Source organism: Myodes glareolus, chromosome 6 (genome assembly GCF_982192425.1).
Source record: "Myodes glareolus chromosome 6, mMyoGla1.1, whole genome shotgun sequence".
NCBI classification, from domain to species: domain Eukaryota; kingdom Metazoa; phylum Chordata; class Mammalia; order Rodentia; family Cricetidae; genus Myodes; species Myodes glareolus.
In genome coordinates this window covers 64524210-64542488 of record NC_142031.1, presented here as the reverse complement: position 1 = coordinate 64542488, position 18279 = coordinate 64524210, and the positions used below count along the sequence as shown (strand labels likewise).

The 18279-nt window shown below is 40.7% G+C and overlaps 1 non-coding gene across 1 annotated transcript; it reads right to left on the bottom strand.

The window, feature by feature from the left end:
• Positions 1-16946: 16946 nt before the first annotated feature.
• LOC125404191 (U6 spliceosomal RNA) lies at positions 16947-17053 on the bottom strand. Its single transcript, XR_007233204.1, has one exon. It is a non-coding gene; the product is annotated as a U6 spliceosomal RNA (small nuclear RNA).
• Positions 17054-18279: the final 1226 nt, after the last annotated feature.

The following is an 18279-nucleotide window of genomic DNA, read 5'->3' as shown; positions in this document are numbered from 1 at the left end:
AGTAAACATTGTCTTACATATATTCACTGAATTCAGAGTCGCAGTTGCTACCAAGAGGGAGATTTTAAAAAATAGGCTGGCAAAATTCCTTAGAAAGAAAACTATCAGTTGGAAATGTTCGAGTTAGCACTGTAAATCTCCGAATGAGATGAGGCATCTCTCTTAGTCCCAGTGGAGCTTCCCTGGGATGACAAAGACCTTTTACTTAAGGATATTTAAACCTTTACAGAGCAAGGGAATGATTTATCTTAACATTTTCCAGTGTCCCAAGTGTCATATGTGTGGTGTATCCCTTACAGCTACATGAATTGTTTATTATGTCAAAGGACTTTTTAAAATGTATATGTATATGCTCTTGTTTCAATGATGGAGGAGGTTAGGGTAGAGAACAGATCTCATTCTCTGTGACTATGGTCCCAGTGGTGTTCTTCCCCACTTTGGTCAGGTTGTCTCACCTGCTTTCACAAGAAAGACAACAAGACCCAGAGACTCTGATCAATGTCTGCATTGGATGCTAATTGTCCCTTAGTGGAGTTTCAGATAATTCCCTTGTCTCTTTTTTGATGCAAGGATCATGTTTGTACCACAGGCTGCCCATTTTGCAGCAGCTAGGGCACGGAGTAAGCCTTGCTGTCCACCAAGCAGATAATGAAGCTAGAGTACACGTACACACTGTAACTCTAGAAAAACACCAACAGAAATCAAAATTATGAAATTTGCAATAAAATGGATGGAGCTGGAAAATATCACATTAAGTGAGGTAATCCAGACTCAGAAAGACAGAGACCATATGTTCTCCCTCGTAAGTTAATCGTAGGCTCATACTTCTAGATAGTTTTCAGAAGTTGGAGTGAGTGTCAGTAGAAGACCAGAAGGAAGAAAAAGGGATCTGTTATAAGAGAGAGAAGTCTAAAGTATGTATGCAGAGCGGGGGAATGAGATGGGAAAACATATATGACATGACAGCAGAAGAAGAAATGCTTGGAGGAAGAGAGATTTATAAAAGAATGAGGTGGAGGGATGGGGAATTATGGGGTAGAATGATAGGCATAGGGAAGGAGCAAGCAAAACTAAGAATAAATGAAATAACTACACAGAAACCTACTCCTTTATAAGCTAACTAAAGATAGTATTTTAAAATTATCTTTTAAATGAGCACACTGCATAAAGGGTAGTACTGATCCCATAAGTGACAGGTTTTCAACGAAGCTCCAATCAACAGCTGTGGAGTGCCTCTCTATGAGTTGCTGGTTATGCAGCTGAACTACCTGGCGAGATGTGCCTATTGGTTCAATAGTAGTATGAGTGTTTTGGGGATCCCAAAAACTATACAGGCTATTGATATTACTTTTGGATGTGCACCAGAATTAGACACTACATTCCTGTTGCTGAAGATAGTCCACATAATCTGGAAAGAGGGCACAGAGAAACTAAGCTGAACCGGAACTGGAAGCTCTATTCATCTTCACTAGCATTCATATTGCTGAAAGGTTCTATGCAGACTGTGGGGGAAGAAAAGGGAACAACAATTGCGTCTAGTTGTAAACCCTATGCACCGCAGTACTGAAGTGCCTGGCATGAAGTGGTCATCGGGGCAATAGCGGTATGAATGTTCTGTGGGTTACCAACCACTTTCAGATCGGATTTCAGACCCATTCTACTGGAGGAAATACATGCTGACACTGTAGAATAGGTCAAAAGCCTATGGCTAGGAAGATCACAGAGGCCATATGAGGTATATAGTATCAAAATTCTGCCAAATGGACAGATGGTCTATGAATATTTATGTTTATTTTCACAGAGTAGTACAGCTTTCATTCTTGGTCAGATGCAAACTCTAGGGCATATGTTAGATGGTTGACCTGTGAACCCTTTCCACACAAATAAGGAAGTGATAGTTTAAGCTTGAGTTCCCACGTTGGCCTCTAGGATGCTCCTGTGGTATAAAAGGCAGAGTGTGCTCTCATTTATTTTTGTGGCCATGAATTTACAACCATGATACTGTTTAAAACATAGACATCTTGCAACTGGTACTAGTTTTGCTTTTCTTTCAGGCTGCTCTTATCCTGGAATACCCCTGGTCTGGTTACCCATTTCCGAGCATGCTGATTGTGCAGATGAACTGAATTATGACTACAAAAGTTTTAGGTTTAGCATTGAATGACGAGATTGATGAGGCAAGGTGACTAGTGTGGGTATTAATGGAGATATGGAGGCCAGCTTCAAGTCAGCAACTACTCTGTAAGCAATGCACCATGAGATAGAGTTTCTGTTCTCATATAGATAGGATTTTCTAACTTGGTGAGATAGAAGTAGAGAATTGAAAGGGAGAATGGGCTGGGGTATAAACACAAAGAGGATTACTCCTTACTCAAAAGCCATCCCTGAGAAATAGTCTCTTAAGTCTCCCTCATTTAAGAACTAAGTTACATAACTTAGTTGAAAGCTTTAAGTTCTTGGAATGTTTCTTGGGGCACTAAATTCCCAAGGGAAGGGCACCTGGTTCTGACAAATACTTTCTCTGCCATTTCTCCTCTCAGACTCCTTCTTCATGAGCTCTTTTAGTATCTCCCATATATAAACATGAACACATTTATCTTGTAAATTCTGCATGGACCACCTAAACTGTGACGATTAGCTTATTGAAGGATTTGAGATGTGCATGCCTAACTCTTAATGCTCCTCTTCAACATAATAACCACCATTATCATTTGTTCAGACTTTACAGCAAGTTAACTTCTTATTGAGGAAAATTCAGTCAAGCTCATACTAGTAATTATATTCTTTGGCTTCAGATGATAAAGTAGATATTAACTGTTCATGAAAAAGAATATCAGTTATATTTCAGAGAATCCACTCAGCATGTTGAAAAATATCCTTTTGTGTTACTTCCACAACACTTATAATACTTAAAGACATTTTTAAAACAAAATGACAGGGTACTGAGCAATCCCAATATGAAATGTTCCTGAAGCCAAGCTACTGTCTACTTAAGAGTATTCTGATTATCACGTATACACCACTGGTCTCTTGCAAAGTGGGGTGACCTTTTTAGGGGAATTCAACCTTAGCACCTTCTTTCTTTACCTTTTCCCAAGGCTTATCCAAGACTACAATGAGTGTATGCGTCTTCAAGCACCCAAATTTTATTGGATCCCAGTCAGTTAGAAGACAGATGCTTCTGTGGGGCTGGCCCCAGTCAAAAATTTCATAAGCCCCGTTTTCGTCCATGATATAAGCTATGTGTATACATATTCATGTCTGTGTTCTCACAGTAGAGAAGCCTTCATAACCTCGCCTACTCAAAAACTAATATTCACCTACTCTGCACTTAACCAACACACCAGCCACCACCAAATGCTTGTTCACAACTAGTATATTGTACTGCAAGAGAGATCAGCACACACACAGGCAAACTGATACAGGTCAGCACTCGCACACACAAGCTGCAGGCATACCGAAACCCACACACACTTCAGATGTGTTTAAAGCTAGACCAAGTGGAGGAAGCACCCAAATCTCTGCCCATGGCAATCATAACAATGTAAAAATATATCACAATGAAAAAATTATTCTCTGGGGACAGAAGACAAACTAGAGTGCTTTGAGGGACCCTCAAACCCCGACTCTTCTCTGACTTTGCTTGGGGCTTGTTGCTGAACAATACATAATTTGTGTAGGATCAATGAGAAGAATACACTGTTCTCGAAGTACCCTTAGGAGCAGTCTCAAATGCCCAAGACAATCTTCCTATTGTCTCCAAAGTGGTAAACTGTTGCTTTCTTTTTAAGGAAGTTTATTCCTAGATAGAGATCTTCATAACAGCAGCTGGAAATGGTAGGCATTGCCAGAGAAGGTCACATTCATTGTTATCATATAAGAGGCCCAATTAAAAGCCGAGGACTGTTGGACTGTCCCCCTTTTTAGAAAACTCTGGCTTTAGAAATAAGCCAGTTGCTGGCAGAGTGAACAGTACTATAAAGGCCAATGGAGAGGCAGGGAGTTTAAACTTTAACTTCGGCAGACATCGTGGGACCATCACAGAAATGAATCAGAAACACCCACTGGAAACATTTTTCACAGTCACTGTGCAGATGACAGGTGATAAAAACTGTTAGCAAAGGTGGAATGTTCCAGACTGATAGCATCTTCTACCTGTGCGAATGAAGGGGGAGTTTCTCAAGAGTTTTGCTCCTGAGTTATGACTTAACAGAAACAGAGGAAGGTTATAGGTTAGGAGAAAATGTCTCTCTTCCCTTTCCTGGTTAAAAAAAAATGCTTAAGAATCCTACCCCAATATTTCCCCCACCTTTATTTGATGAAAAGCAAAACCAAAAACATGAAAAGATGAAAAACAGAGGGAATTTTCTTTGGGCTATTACAGTTTAGGACTCAGAGCAAACATCTTGTACTTCTTGTCGCAGACTCTTATGATAGAATTTCCCTTCACTAACTTTTCCCATCATGCCATGCTATTTCCCTCTACTCCCTTCATCTTCCCCCACCTCCTCTTTCCAGTGGAAACAATTGTTAACTCAGTTGCATTTTGTGCTGCAAGTTTCCATTTCACCCTTGTGTTTATTACAATGCTATGATCAGCGCTTTAATGGACTCTTAAATGTATTTGGTTAGGAAAAAGTTAAAAAATGGATTACATTGGGAAGTAGACAGATCTTTTGGTTGGGAGACACCTAGGCTTTCAGAACGCAGTAGACAGTTGGTGCAGGAGAATTGTCTGTATTCTGTTAATCATGTATTTTAAATAAATGCTGATTGGCCAGGCAGGAAGTATAAACGGGAAAACTAGACAGGAAGTAGAGGTGATGCAATGAAAACAGGAGAATTCTGGGAAGCAGGAAGTTCCATCCATCGTTCCTGCCCAGATCACTGAAGAAGCAACATGTGAGCTGACAGCTGAAAAAGGTACCAAGCCATATGGCTAACACAGATCAGAATAATGGGTTAATATAAGCTATAAGAGTTAATAAGAAGCCTAAGCTAATGGGCCAATCAGTTTATAATCTTATGGAGTCCTGTGTGTGATTTTCTTTGGGGCTTGCCGGTTGTGGGTTACTGGGCTGGACAGATACACCAACAAGCCGGCCCCTCATGTTACAGACAATGTCTCAGAGATCTCTTGACTTCTCTGTTCCAGTGGCAGATGGCCACAACTCTTGAGTCTGGACAGGTCAGCACCTTGCAGAACTACCTGTAGGAGCATGCAGGGTTTGGCCTTGAGACAAAGCCACTGAATTGTTAAGTGCCTTCCAAGTGGATAGTCGTGTTGTGACCTCCAGATCTGGATCACCACCAAACTCTAGTTTATGGACAAATATTTTTTTAAAGTTATGATCAGAGCTTTCTTTGAAGTCTTCCCATATTCAACAGATATTATAGGTAAATAATTTTAGGACCATAGATGGTGTCGCAGCCAGATGGTTTCTCCTCACCCACTTTGCAAAAGTGCACGTCATATTTCTGACACTCCAGGGAATACACCAAGATGGACTTGGAAGATGCAGTTCAGTTAAAGACCTTGAGATGAGAAGATTCTCCAGGAAGTTCAGTGGAACACACAGAAGTCCTCTTAAGTGGAACAGACAGGCAGGTGAGTGAGAACCAGAGAAGATATGACAATTGGAACAGGGATTAGATGGACACAGTTGCTGACCTAAGGCCCAAGTCATCTACAGAGTCTGAAAAATCCAAAGAAAGGCAATGTGACAACTCTTTGATGATAGCCCCATGGGACTCACTTCATCCTGATGTGTTCTAGAGTATTGACAAATGTTCATTAATTTAAGCCACTGGAGCTATCATAGATTCAGTAGTAAGAGAATGGGGACAAACCTGGGAAAATGATATTTATCTTTTCCTTCTCTGAAAACATCTCTCCTTTCTCTCTTTCTTTGCTTGGTTAATTGTTTTATCTTCCATGAACGCCTCCCAGTGAAGCCTCACCTCTGACTCAACTCAGACTGTTCCTGCCACCCCCTGCATTTTCTAGGAGTTCATTGTGTAAGTGTCCTGAATCACCTCTCCCACACACTGGAAACTCCTCATGGGCATGAACAGGTTCCTATTCATTTTACATATAAGTCTCAAGTCATTACTTTTGAATGAATACATCAAAGAGGAAGTACCAGGTCTCTTTCAGATGCTCAGTGTTTAGAAGCTTTCTAGTAACCATTGAGGCAAAATGCATGTACTTCCTCTGGAGCATCCTTAATGCCTTTTGCTCTTGTCCTCATGAATGGACAGTAGAAGAAATATCCTAAGAACCTGTGGACCTAGAGAGGTTGCTATGGCAGGACAAGGTCCTGAAAATGTCCTAGGATCACTGATCTGAGTGGAGGCATGTCTTCACTCCAGAGCAGCCCTTCCTTGAGCCAGCTGCTTAATTAATGAGTTACTTTAGCATCATAGTAAAAAACATTTCTGCTTTGATGGGGTCAACAGGTTTGCTGATACTATCTGATGTCCAGACAAGCCAACTTACCATCTTTAGGGGAAAGCTCTTCCTCTAGGATGCTGAGGAAATGTCATTACCAGACATCATTAGCACTTGAAGAGGTGCTCCAAACTTCTAGCAAGGGCTAATTGCAAACACCTGCCCAGCTCATGAAACCAAGCATGAAGGGATATTGTTCACCATTCCTTACTTTGACCAGCTCTTAGACTCTGGGTTATTTTAGAGAACATGTTCCTAAGGGGTTTTTGTTGGTGGTGGTGGTGGTGTTTTTGTTTGTTTGTTTGCTTGCTTTTACTTTTGGGATTCTTTTCTGCTTCCCTGGGGAGCAAGACTGTGATTCCTGCATAGACTTGACTTTGGACATCTCAGTTCCTGGAAGGGTAGCATGGATCATTTACCCTGTGCTGCTGTCTAGAGGCTGTTGGAGAGTTTTCCTCTCTGAAGTCCTTTATTTTAGCGTTTGGGATTTGCCTCTTATTCAGTGATTAACGCTGTGCACAGCACACATGTCATCACTGGGAAAACACTTTAGGTATTGATGGGCGAAGACTTCTAAGATCTGCTTGGTTCTTCTTTACCAATATATAGTTCGATGTTATAGATATAAGGCAGCTTGGCTGAAAATGTGTCCTGACAATTAAAGTAAATGTTGGGGGCTGCAGGAAAAAGAAGTGCACACACAGTCCCCAAAGCTGTATGGTAAGACTCATGGGACTGCTTTTCCCTATAGTAATAGTTTCTTCCAATTATGTGCTACTTTCTTTAATATTACCGCCTTCACCTTTTGGATGAAGGTCTGGTGAGCGTAGACACTGCACTATTTTGCATCTTTCAGAAATTTATAATACTGTGCTTCAGAAGTTTGTCAAAATAGAAACTTGACTGGGAGGCTTGACTCAGAATTTAAGTTCACCTCCCGGAAGACTTTTACCTATAAAATACTTTTGCGTACATCATATAATTAGAATTCTGTCCTTTAAATTTTGCTAAACACATTTTTTAAAGTCCTTGTCAGGGCTCTACAGCCATGTTTTCTAAGTTGTGAACAGTTATAATTCATGAAGCAAATGTTACTGATGTCATCTCTAAAATTCACAGAGGAACTTTGGGGTGGGTAGGCACTAGGGATTGAATCACTAACCATTGATGACGAGCCATAACCAGACTCTAGTTTCATTTTCCCCAAACTTTGGTTCCTAATACCATCTGAGAAATCCAATTTTGCCCCCTACACTTGCTCTGCTGGCAACTGTAAGGAAGGAAAGGGAGACTAGCCAGTTGCTTTCAAAATGGAAGAAGTCTGGGAAACAAAATCATGTGCACAGGAGACACGAGGCCTCATTACTCTTGCACTTGATATTCACTGAAGAGGATGAGGGTTGTATGATCCTCAACTCCGCATCTTATGATCCTGCTCAGTTTCAGTACTTTATAGAAGATTAATTTTCAGAAGCAAAGTTTTGGGACAGGCAATTATTCTAAAGGATGCCATGGCATAGTGGTTGGAGGACTTTCCTATACTGTGGCCCAAGACTTGTTCAGTCAAGTAGAAATGAACTGTAATTCTGAGGTTTGATCAGAGCCAACCTTTTATTATTTTAAAAAAATCTTGCTTGCTCTCCTTAGATATGGCGGTGTGAATGGGCAAGCATAGGGTTCCAGGAGACAGCCACATTCTTCTAGAAATAATAACCTTGTTCTCTACACAGCACTGTGGCCCCTAGGGCCGTGCTACTACATTCCAGGACTCTACCCAGCTAGATGAATAGATATGATTTCATCTCATCAATTGTTGACACAGAGTGGAGACTCCAGCAATTCCTTACCTAGTGTAGCTTTTAAGAGGGACAGTCCCACTGAGGACTCATGAAAGTGACACTTTGTTTGAGTAATAAGTCAGCTGGTCTGTGCAGAGCCTTCCGAGCTGGCTTTAGACCTCCTCACCTTTCAGAGTGCACCCCTGCTGGGTTCCCCACAGTAAGAATGTGAGCCTCCCCATGTGACATCTGTGATTGCCCAACTGAGCTTAGCCATGTTCTAAGAAGTCAGCACTGAGTATATTCAATAAAACAGAGCCATGTCCTCGAGCTATAAATGCCTCCCAAAGACAATCAGACAGAACTGCATTGTTTCAGGGAGAAGTCCCCTCGCATAGCAGTCACGTTGTGGTTACTGGGAGCCTGCGATTAATCCATCCAGAGGATGTACAGGAGAGCGGGAAGCTGGCATCTTCCTGTGGATGGGGATGCTTCTAGACTAAGGTTTGCATTGGTTCTGTACAAACACCCCACCCCCCTGCAACACAAGCTTTCATTGTGAGGTTTCTTGGTGCCCTTGTGTTCCCAGTGTGAGCTGCCTAGTGAGAAGGAAAATTGTGTTATGGAAACTTGAATGTTTTCTACACTTCAGAAATGTGCACTGTGAGATGGTAGTATTGCTCAGTGAGTAGAGGGATTTGGTGCCAGCCTGGTGGTCTGATTTGGTGTGTGAACCCTCATGGCACAAGGGAAACAAGCTGAACCCACCAGGTATACTCTAACTTCCACACATGCATCATAACATATAGTGACATTTTATTTATGTTTTAATAAATAAAGCTGGCCTGAAGATCAGAAGGTGAAACTAAGCCACTAGAGGTCAGGCAGCAGTGGCATACACCTTTGATCCCAGGATTTCGCAGACAAAGGCAGATGGATCTCTGTGAGTTCAAGGCCACTCTCAGCTACAGAAAATCAGTGCAAAAACAGATTCAGATGGTGGTGGCTCACACCTTTAATCTCAGTACTAGGGAGGCCCATGCCTTTAATCCCAGCACTAGAGGGGAATAGAAGACAGGAGGAGACAGAGGCTCAGGGCTCAGTCTGCGGTCACCCAGCTTTGGTTGAGGTAAGACCTTTCTAGTGGCTGGCTGTTTGGTTTTCTAATCTTCATCTTGAACCCCAATATCTGTTTCTAGGGTTTTTTTTTAATTAGTGTTACAATAACATGTATGTACCTAATACATCCACTACACACACACATGCACTAAACTTACAATAAGACACTTTCCACTATGCTACATACCCTTCCAAATGTGTAATGTGTTCTTGGGACAGCATCATACTTAGATACTGATCTACAGGTACACACTTAGCCTATATTCTCAATCATCTTAAAGGTAATATTTGTGAAAACTCTGGGTCTTTTAGAATAGTCTGGTGACTTACATGTATGCCCCAAAGTCCCGTCTTCCACCTGATCTCCATGGAGGAAGAGAATTGTTCAGAAATGTTGCCTAAGTAGAACTCTAAGAGACTGGACAGAGTGATGGGATGGAGTCTGAAGGGTGGGCGTCATCACTGGATCTGAACCTCAGACACCTTCTCTGGGTTTCTGTCTCCATGTGCACTTTAGACTTCTCTGGAGAATACTCCATAAGATAATGTATGTGAGATGTTCATCCTCATCCATCTTGCCCTGCCTGCTGACAATCTGGTGAAGATGACACTCTGAGTTTTTGGATAGTTTTGAAAACTTTCTAACCATCAGCTCAAAAATTAGTGGTGTCTTATGCTACTTCAGAACACTGGGAACTGATAGTGGCAAGGAAGAGGCAAATGGGTAGAGATGGTTTAGGGCTAATTAGAGATTCAATTAATGGTTTAGAAGTAACCATATCCACTGGGCATAGACGATGTCAGAATTTATAATATTTTAAACATTTATTTTTGTTGCTCTTAATGATGTTTGTGTGTATGGGTGTGTGCACGTGGGTGCAGGGGCACAGAGAGGACTGAATGTCCCCACTCTGGCATTCATTTGGGCCACCCAACATGGGAATTAAGGCCACCCAATATGGGATTTAAATTGTGGTCCTCCGCAAGAATAGTCCACACTCTTAACTACTGAGCCATCTCTCCATCCCTTCAGTGTGCACAGGGATCCCTTCAGTATCATAGGGATGAACATAGTCTTCAGTTTATATTCTCCAATATCCAGATCATGCAATGTCTGCCTTAAAGGTGTGCCTTAGCCTTTGAGGAAACCCAGCCCATAAGGCAGCACCTCTTGTCGTCCAGAAGCAAGGCTTCTGCCTAGGCAGGGGAGGATGAACTCTTGTTTATTTTCATAACTTAGCATCACTCAGAACAGGCCTGAAAACTCAAAAGACAAAGGAGAGAAAGTCGTGTCCCTTTATTTTGTGCTCAGGGCCTTTTACTGGCTTGAAACATCGCCTTGTTCCCTGATTGTGTAATAGAGCATGCAGCTCTGAATGGGACCTTTTATAACTGGAAATTCCAGCGTGGTTCCACTTGTCCTTGACTCGTTTCCATGCCAGATGACAGCCTTGGAGGCTTTGAAGTTGCATGTTTGAAGGAAGTGCAACCCACCCACACCTCTGATTCCACATGCCTACCCATGTGTCAGCTCCGACTCTTGGAAGGATCAGTGGGATGCTTCGGTGAAGAGGCTTCTGGCTGAAAGCTGATTGGAGCCAGAGACTAGAGCATGGTGATACCTCATGATCTAACATGCCCTGTGCCTGAGGCTGCTAAGAACAGTATTACCAGAAGCTCCATCTGTAAGAGAGACTGAGCTCACCTTTTCAAGATCCTGTGGGTCCTGACTACAGAAAGAGTGTACAGGAGAGACTTGTTCTGTGTGGTATAGATCTGAAAAGATCCTAGTCCTTCTTCAGGGAATGGTGTGCATTTCATGTTTCCATTCACCCCCATTTGTACGTGACCAGGTTTCTAAATACATCTGGATTTCCCAGGGCTGAATGGATTAGAACAGCGTCCAAACACAGGGATGGCCCTGTACCCAGTAAGGAAGTAAAAATACTAGCAGCATTATTTATTCAACACATACTACATCATTGAAATTTTTGATGTTGTATTTCATTGAGTCATCACAAGAAACCTGTGCATCTATCTGATTTATACAGAGGAGGAAACTGGGAAAGATGAAGGACTGTTACAGTTAGTGAACAGAAAGATCAGATTCGTAACAGAGATGAGATTCACGCCCATCTTTATTTAATTCCAGCAAGGGCTCTTTCTTTTAAATCATGTTTATTTTCAGAAGCCCCTCCCACTGAAATCAGTGGGCTTGCTGGACTCTCAGGCAGCAAGGTCTGGGAATAGTGCATCTTGGGTGGGTCCATTTGAAACTCCATCTCCTCTAGCTATGTGCTCTCCCTGTCCAGAGTGTTTGTACTTCCTCATCCCTCATCAGCAATTTAGAATTATTGGGGTCTCCACATTTCCCCCTCAGCCAAAAGGCATTCCAGACTTCTCCTCGCTTTCTGTACAGATTATGGACATTAGCGAGTCACCTTGCTTTTCTCCACTTGGACTGCTGTAACAAAACACCACAACCTCAGAGTTTAAGAAGTTTTGTGTCTTTACAGGACCCACTCTCATGATTATAGATGATGTGCTTGCGATGTGTGCTCATGTACTAGAAGGTCCAAAAGATAGAAGGGTCCGCTCAGTCTTGGGAGCTGGTCCTCGATACCCAACCTCCTCTCATGCTATCACCTTGAGATTTATTAATTTATCATGAATTTGTTGGAGACATCATGTGAAATAAAATGAGCCAGTTGCAAAGTAGTAGTTCCAACAGGTTTCACTTATATGTAGAATCTAAAGTAGACGGGATCCTGGAAACAGCAAGTAAAGTAGTAAAATTTCTATATTTGAGAGTGATGGATAGATAGACTGGGGGGTGGCCAATGGCTGCAGAGAGCCATATTTGGATATGAAGAATCTATCCTGGTATTTTATGACAGTGTGTTATTAACAATGGGTTAGAGATTTCTCAACAGCCAGAAGAGTCTTTAAATGTTCTTACCACATGGTAATAATAAATGTCTGAGGTGAAATTATTGTGATTGGGCCAGGGATATGCGTATACCAAATTGTTACTTTGTGTCTCATAAATATATTCTGCCATTATTTGCAAATCACAACTAAAATGGAGCTAAAGTTTTAGTAGAGGAATTAAATGTGGAGAAGAGTGTGGAGAATATCAGCTATTTTTTCCATCTAACCGTGAAAACTCAAAATCAGTAGGTGCCTTGTAAGCCTGTGTGGATAACTAGGAACCAGTACTTATTATATGACTTTGTTCCACATTTGTTGAGCCCCTAATCTTTGGTTGTGATAAGTAAGGTGCAGAAATGGAGAGACTTAGTCATGTCCTCAAGGAGATCATGGCCTGGCAAAAACAACCTTGACTTTCATGAAGGAAGCATCATGGAAAGAAATGGAAGTTTAGGTCACTTATGAAGTATGTACAAGAAGACTATGAATAGATAGCCTTTGGCTATAACCTTGCCAGGTGGAATAAGAAGCAAAATGTTGGAGTCACTCAGGCACCGGGAACAGAATGAAAAATAAGATGTGAAAAAAATACAAGTGTTAAGTATAATTATGACAAAAACAGATAAGAAGGTAGAAGAGTGTACCTGAACAGTCAGCAATAGCCTTATAATGTCAGTGAGTTTACCATTCTTTCATATGTGAGCTCTTTCAAGTACAAGCATGGATAATAATTATAATTTACATGTAGAATACTTCTATGGGCATCATCTACTCTCAAAGTTTCATGTGAATGATCTTGCTAAATCTTTGCTATCATTGTATGTTAATGGTATATTTTGACTTATTCCCATGGAATATGCAACCAAATCCATGCAGTGTGTCCATGGTGGAGCTGGGATCCCACCCAAGCAAATTCTCAACATGTGTGCCTTCTGCATCTCAGATTTTAACTAGGATAGATTCTTTGGGTCCTGAGGTTGTCCTCTCTGTGTACATGAATCTTATAAATATGGAGGACAAAGAGTAATCTTGGACTCAGTATTAATTCTTAGACTATCAATAATTCCAGTTTAAGCCAATAATGCTGGAATGAAGAATACTATTTTACTCACCCGGAGGCCCCATCCAATGGGTCCGGTTGTGCTCAAGTTTTAAGAAACATTGACTCTAGTGGAAACAGAGACTGTATGGAAAATGACCTCACTGACTAGTGAAGGATTGAAGCTGCAGTGCCTGGCTTGGATGTTGGCCTCATTCCACTTTTTTCTCCTCCCTGGCTGCTCCTGTGGCCATGTGGCCCAATCCCAAGACTTATATACAGAATGGTCTTCTGTGCACAGGGTGGTAGCTGCTGGCAGATGGCTGATGCATCCATTCTGGTCCAAGGAGGAGGAACTCACCAATTTCAGTAGCAATCTACGAGCTCATTCAAAAAGTCTAAGGTATATTTATGTAATAGACATATTTCCCCTGTCATGAGCATAACCAAAAGAAAATGGTGTGACTCATTGAAAAATTTCACTGAAAGGACTAAATAATCACTGGGTGTGGTTTTCTACATCAGTACAGTAATGTATTATTTTTTTGTTCCAGAAAACTCATCAGCCTTCTGTACCAGCTTTGTGAGGCTAGCAAGCATCATTTTATTTCTTGCACATGAGAAAACTGAAATCAGAAAGTTCATGGGAATAAGAGCCAAGATTGTCAACTAGGTTCATTTGACTTTGGTTCTGTACTTTTGTTCTCTGTAATTTTGTTTTCCTGGGTCTTCTGAGTTCAAGTCTTTTGCTCTGATTTTTAGTCCAACTTTTACTATGGAGCTTATTATAAGCAAGGATATAATTTAGCTTGTATGGACCAGTCTGACACTTTGTTATTAATGGGTTGTTTATGGTCATTGGCCACACCACAGTGTTTACAATGTATTTTGATCATTTTTTTTACAAATTTTTCCTATTATTTTACTGCTCTACGTTATCCACATTTGTGTCAACTAATATGATCAAACAGCAAGATAATAACTATTAGAAAAATCAGTGAAATCTAGCAGAAGAAATGCAAGAACATAGAAATCAATTTGAATAGGAAAGAATCTAGCATAAAATGTATAAATCTTAAGTCTGAGGCATTTTCTAAAGATGAATGAGTTGTTAAGTTTCACACCTGCTAGGAGCTAGTGAGGAAGAAAATCTGACAGAGTATAGAATGCAGTGTGTCTTCATGAAAAACACAAAGCAAAAGCATAGTTGACAAAGAATTATCTTCCCAAGTCTGTTCAAACAGAACCATTGAATCCATCTTCCATGTTTTTTAATCTTTATAGAACAGGTTAACAATGAGTTCAAAGACTTGTTTTCTCGGGTTGCTTAAACCAAAGTACCCAACTTTCAGTACTTACTTCTCTAGGGCACTTAGTATTTTGGTGAAATTTGACATTTTGATGTCCACCTATTCTCCTCAGGTAGACAAAACTTTCTATGACATGTTTTACTTGAATTATTTTTCCCCTGGAAAATGTATTTAAAAAATCTTTTAAAAACGAGAAATTTGACCATTCTTCTATTGAGGGGCACCTAGGCTGTTTCCAGGTTCTGGCTATTACAAATAGTGCTGCTATGAACATAGTTGAACAAACGCTTTTGTAGTATGTTTGGGCATCTCTAGGGTATATTCCCAAGAGTGGAATTGCTGGGTCCTGAGGGAGGTTGACTCCCAGTTTCCTGAGAAACCGCCACACTGATTTCCAAAGTGGCTGCACAAGTTTGCATTCCCACCAACAATGGATGAGTGTTCCCCTCATGAAAACGCTTTACTGAGTGAGGTAAGCCAGACCCAAAAAGAGGAACACGGTATGTATTCACTCATAAGTGGATTCTAACCATAATTAAAGGTCTTTGAGCCTATTATTCGTGATCCTAGAGAAGCTAAATAAGAAGACGAACCTGATGAAGATTATTTACCTATCCGCCAGGAGGTAGGAAATAGTCAAGAGTCCCAGGTAATCTTGGGTGCATGGGGGAGGGGGGTGGGAGGGTTGTTGGAAGGGGAGAGGGTTAGAGAGAAGGGAGTAGGGGAGGAATGGAGAAAGCTCGGTTGACCGGGATGGGGGGAAGGGAGGAAGGATGAATGTGGGATCAGGGAAGAATATATTTCAACTAAGGGAGTCATATTAGAGTTTACAGGAAACTTGATTATATATGGGATCCCAGGTCCAAGGAGAGATCCCCAGATTGTTCTCTGGACAGAGGAGGGGGTGCCTGAACCGGCCTTGGCCCGTGACCATACTGATGAATATTTTGCTTATCACCATAGATCCCTCATCTGGCGTTGGATGACGAAACAGATGGAGGCCCGCGTTGGAGCACCGAACTGAGCCCCCCAAGATCCAAACGAGGAGCAAAAGGAGGAAGAAAATGACGAAGGACTGCGAGGGATACTATCACCCACTGATACAAGGGGTCGGATCTAATGAGAGTTTACCAAGGCCAGATGGACCGTGACTGAACGAGCATGTGATCCAACCAGATTCTCTGAATGTGGCTGGTTTTTCTGAATGTGGCTGGCCTGCAGTCTTTCCGAGAAGCCATTGACAATGACACTGGGACTTGTTTCCTCTGCATATACTGGATTTTTGGGATCCAGTCTGTTTGGATGCTCACCTTCCTGGACCTGGAGTGAGGGGGGAGGAACTTGGACTTCCCACAGGGCAGGAGACCCTGACTTCCCTTGGGGACAAAGAGGGAGGAGGAGAGGGCGGGGGGGAGTGGGAGGGTGTTGGGAGGAGGGGCGTAAATGGAAACTTTTTATAATTTAATAAAAAAAAAAAAACGAGAAATTTGAAAGAACTGTGAGGGAAAAAATGCACCCCCTCTTGAGGCATATTTCTTAACTGATTGGGTTCTTTGATTACACCCTGAAACATGGAGATCCCAGGTGCCCATTATCCTCTGAGTTAACAGATGTTGAATCCTGTACATGCACTTGGAATTCTCCTTACCTCCTGCAGTGCAATGCTTGTGCTCCATTCATCTTGTCACTCATTAATTCACCCTTTAATCAGACATTATAGAAGATGATGCTGCACTTGACTCTGAAGATAGACAGGTAAAGATGATGGATAGGTAGATTATAGATAGATAGATAGATAGATAGATAGATAGATAGATAGATAGATAGATAGATAGATGAGAAAGTGCTTCCATGGAATGAATTATGGATAAAAATAGAAGGCTGAAATACACAGGTATGATTCCAGGACAGAACAGTGAGCATTGTGACAGAAACATTACTAATGTCGCAGGTAGAAAAGAATTATCATTATTTTGGAGGAGGCTAAAAATGGATACTTACTGAGTTGATGGCCAACTCCAATCTTGACAATAATTCTTCAAAGAAGTTGAAAGCTAGAAGGAGATTGTTGATAGAAAATCATATTACTTATATGGCAGAAGGAGATTGTTGATAGAAAACCATATCAATTACATGGCATAGTACAAGAATGGGGAATATGTTTTGCCGTATTCTGTAGTTTTGAAGGATCTCACTCAGTAAGACTTTGCCAGTAACTCTCAACACTGAACTATATCATTCATAACACAGTCAAGAATCCAGCCCAAGCATTATATTTTAAAATGATAGTTTAATTTTTGGCTAATTTAAATATTTATTAAAATATGAAATACTTTGTAAATTTGCCTGTCATCTTTGCACAGGAGCTATGCTAATATTCCTTGTATTGTTCCAATTTTAGTATATGTGCTGCCAAAGCAAGCACAACTAATTTAAATTTGAAAAAAAGTTTTCTGATGCATGTTCATTTTTCTCTGTTAAGGTTCTGATGGGAGGGGGGGGGAACGGGACAGAAATTAGATGTGTTGGTTACAGACAAGACTATCTGCTATGCTGTAGACCTGAGTAGCCACTGCCTCTTCTCTTAGACATAGCATTTTTATTTTTATTAAGATTAAAGTAACAGCAGGCAGAGTTACATCATCATGGTGTAGTCTTCAGTAAGGTATGTTCAGCTTTAGATTTGTGGTTTTGCTTAACTCTCCTTGGTGGGATTAATGACAGAGGTCAGTTTACATGACCAAGAAGAATGTGTTTCTTCCAACCCATTTGCACAGATGCTAATCCAAAAGTCATAGATTTGCAAAAGACATATTCTACTAGAGATTTTTCTTTTTCTTTTTCTTTTGGGGGGATGGGGAGATCACATTGTCACAGAAATAGAATACCTTATCTCAAAAAAACCCCCCAAAAAACCACAAAAACAAAACCAAAAAAACAAAAAACAAAAAGCAAAAAGCCAAAAAACCTTGAATTTTCTTAAGTTAATTTTTTTTGTGATGTTATAATCTGTCCTTTAACTGGAGAAAAAAATGAAGTCTTTCCAGATATTAATAAATGAAATGTATTCCTGAGGCTGAGTTTAAGAAGATAACTCTTTGGTGGAACTTAGTAACTTCTGAAGATTTAGGTTACATTACTTCACATTTTCAATTTCTGAAAGAACAATGGGGATTAGTATGATCGCAAGCAAACTTAATGTAAATTTAATAGATTTGAGAATTTTAGCACCAATAAGTGAATACATCATAAATTTGATACAGAAAAATAATACAAATAATTGTGTGCATACACAAATTTGATTGTCTTTAATTTTTTGATTATAGTCTTTTTTTCTTTTTTCTTAGGAAAGGCCTTTTTTTTTCCAGGAAGAAAAACAGAAAATAGAATATTTATTCTGGGTTTTTAAGGCGTCCCCAGTTAGAGACCTAAACTTGTGTCCCCTGTTTGCTAATATTGGATCATCCTAGTCAATCAGTAAACTTAATATTTAGTTTCCTTAGACAGTTTGCTTGCCAGATTCTCACTTTGCTGCTAGCTAAAACTCCTTAGCCACCTTCTTTGCTGTTATAGTCATTTTCTCTCATTCTGTTTAAAGAATCCCTCACTCATACTTGGCTAAATGATTTTGCACTGCACAAAAAAGTGCTG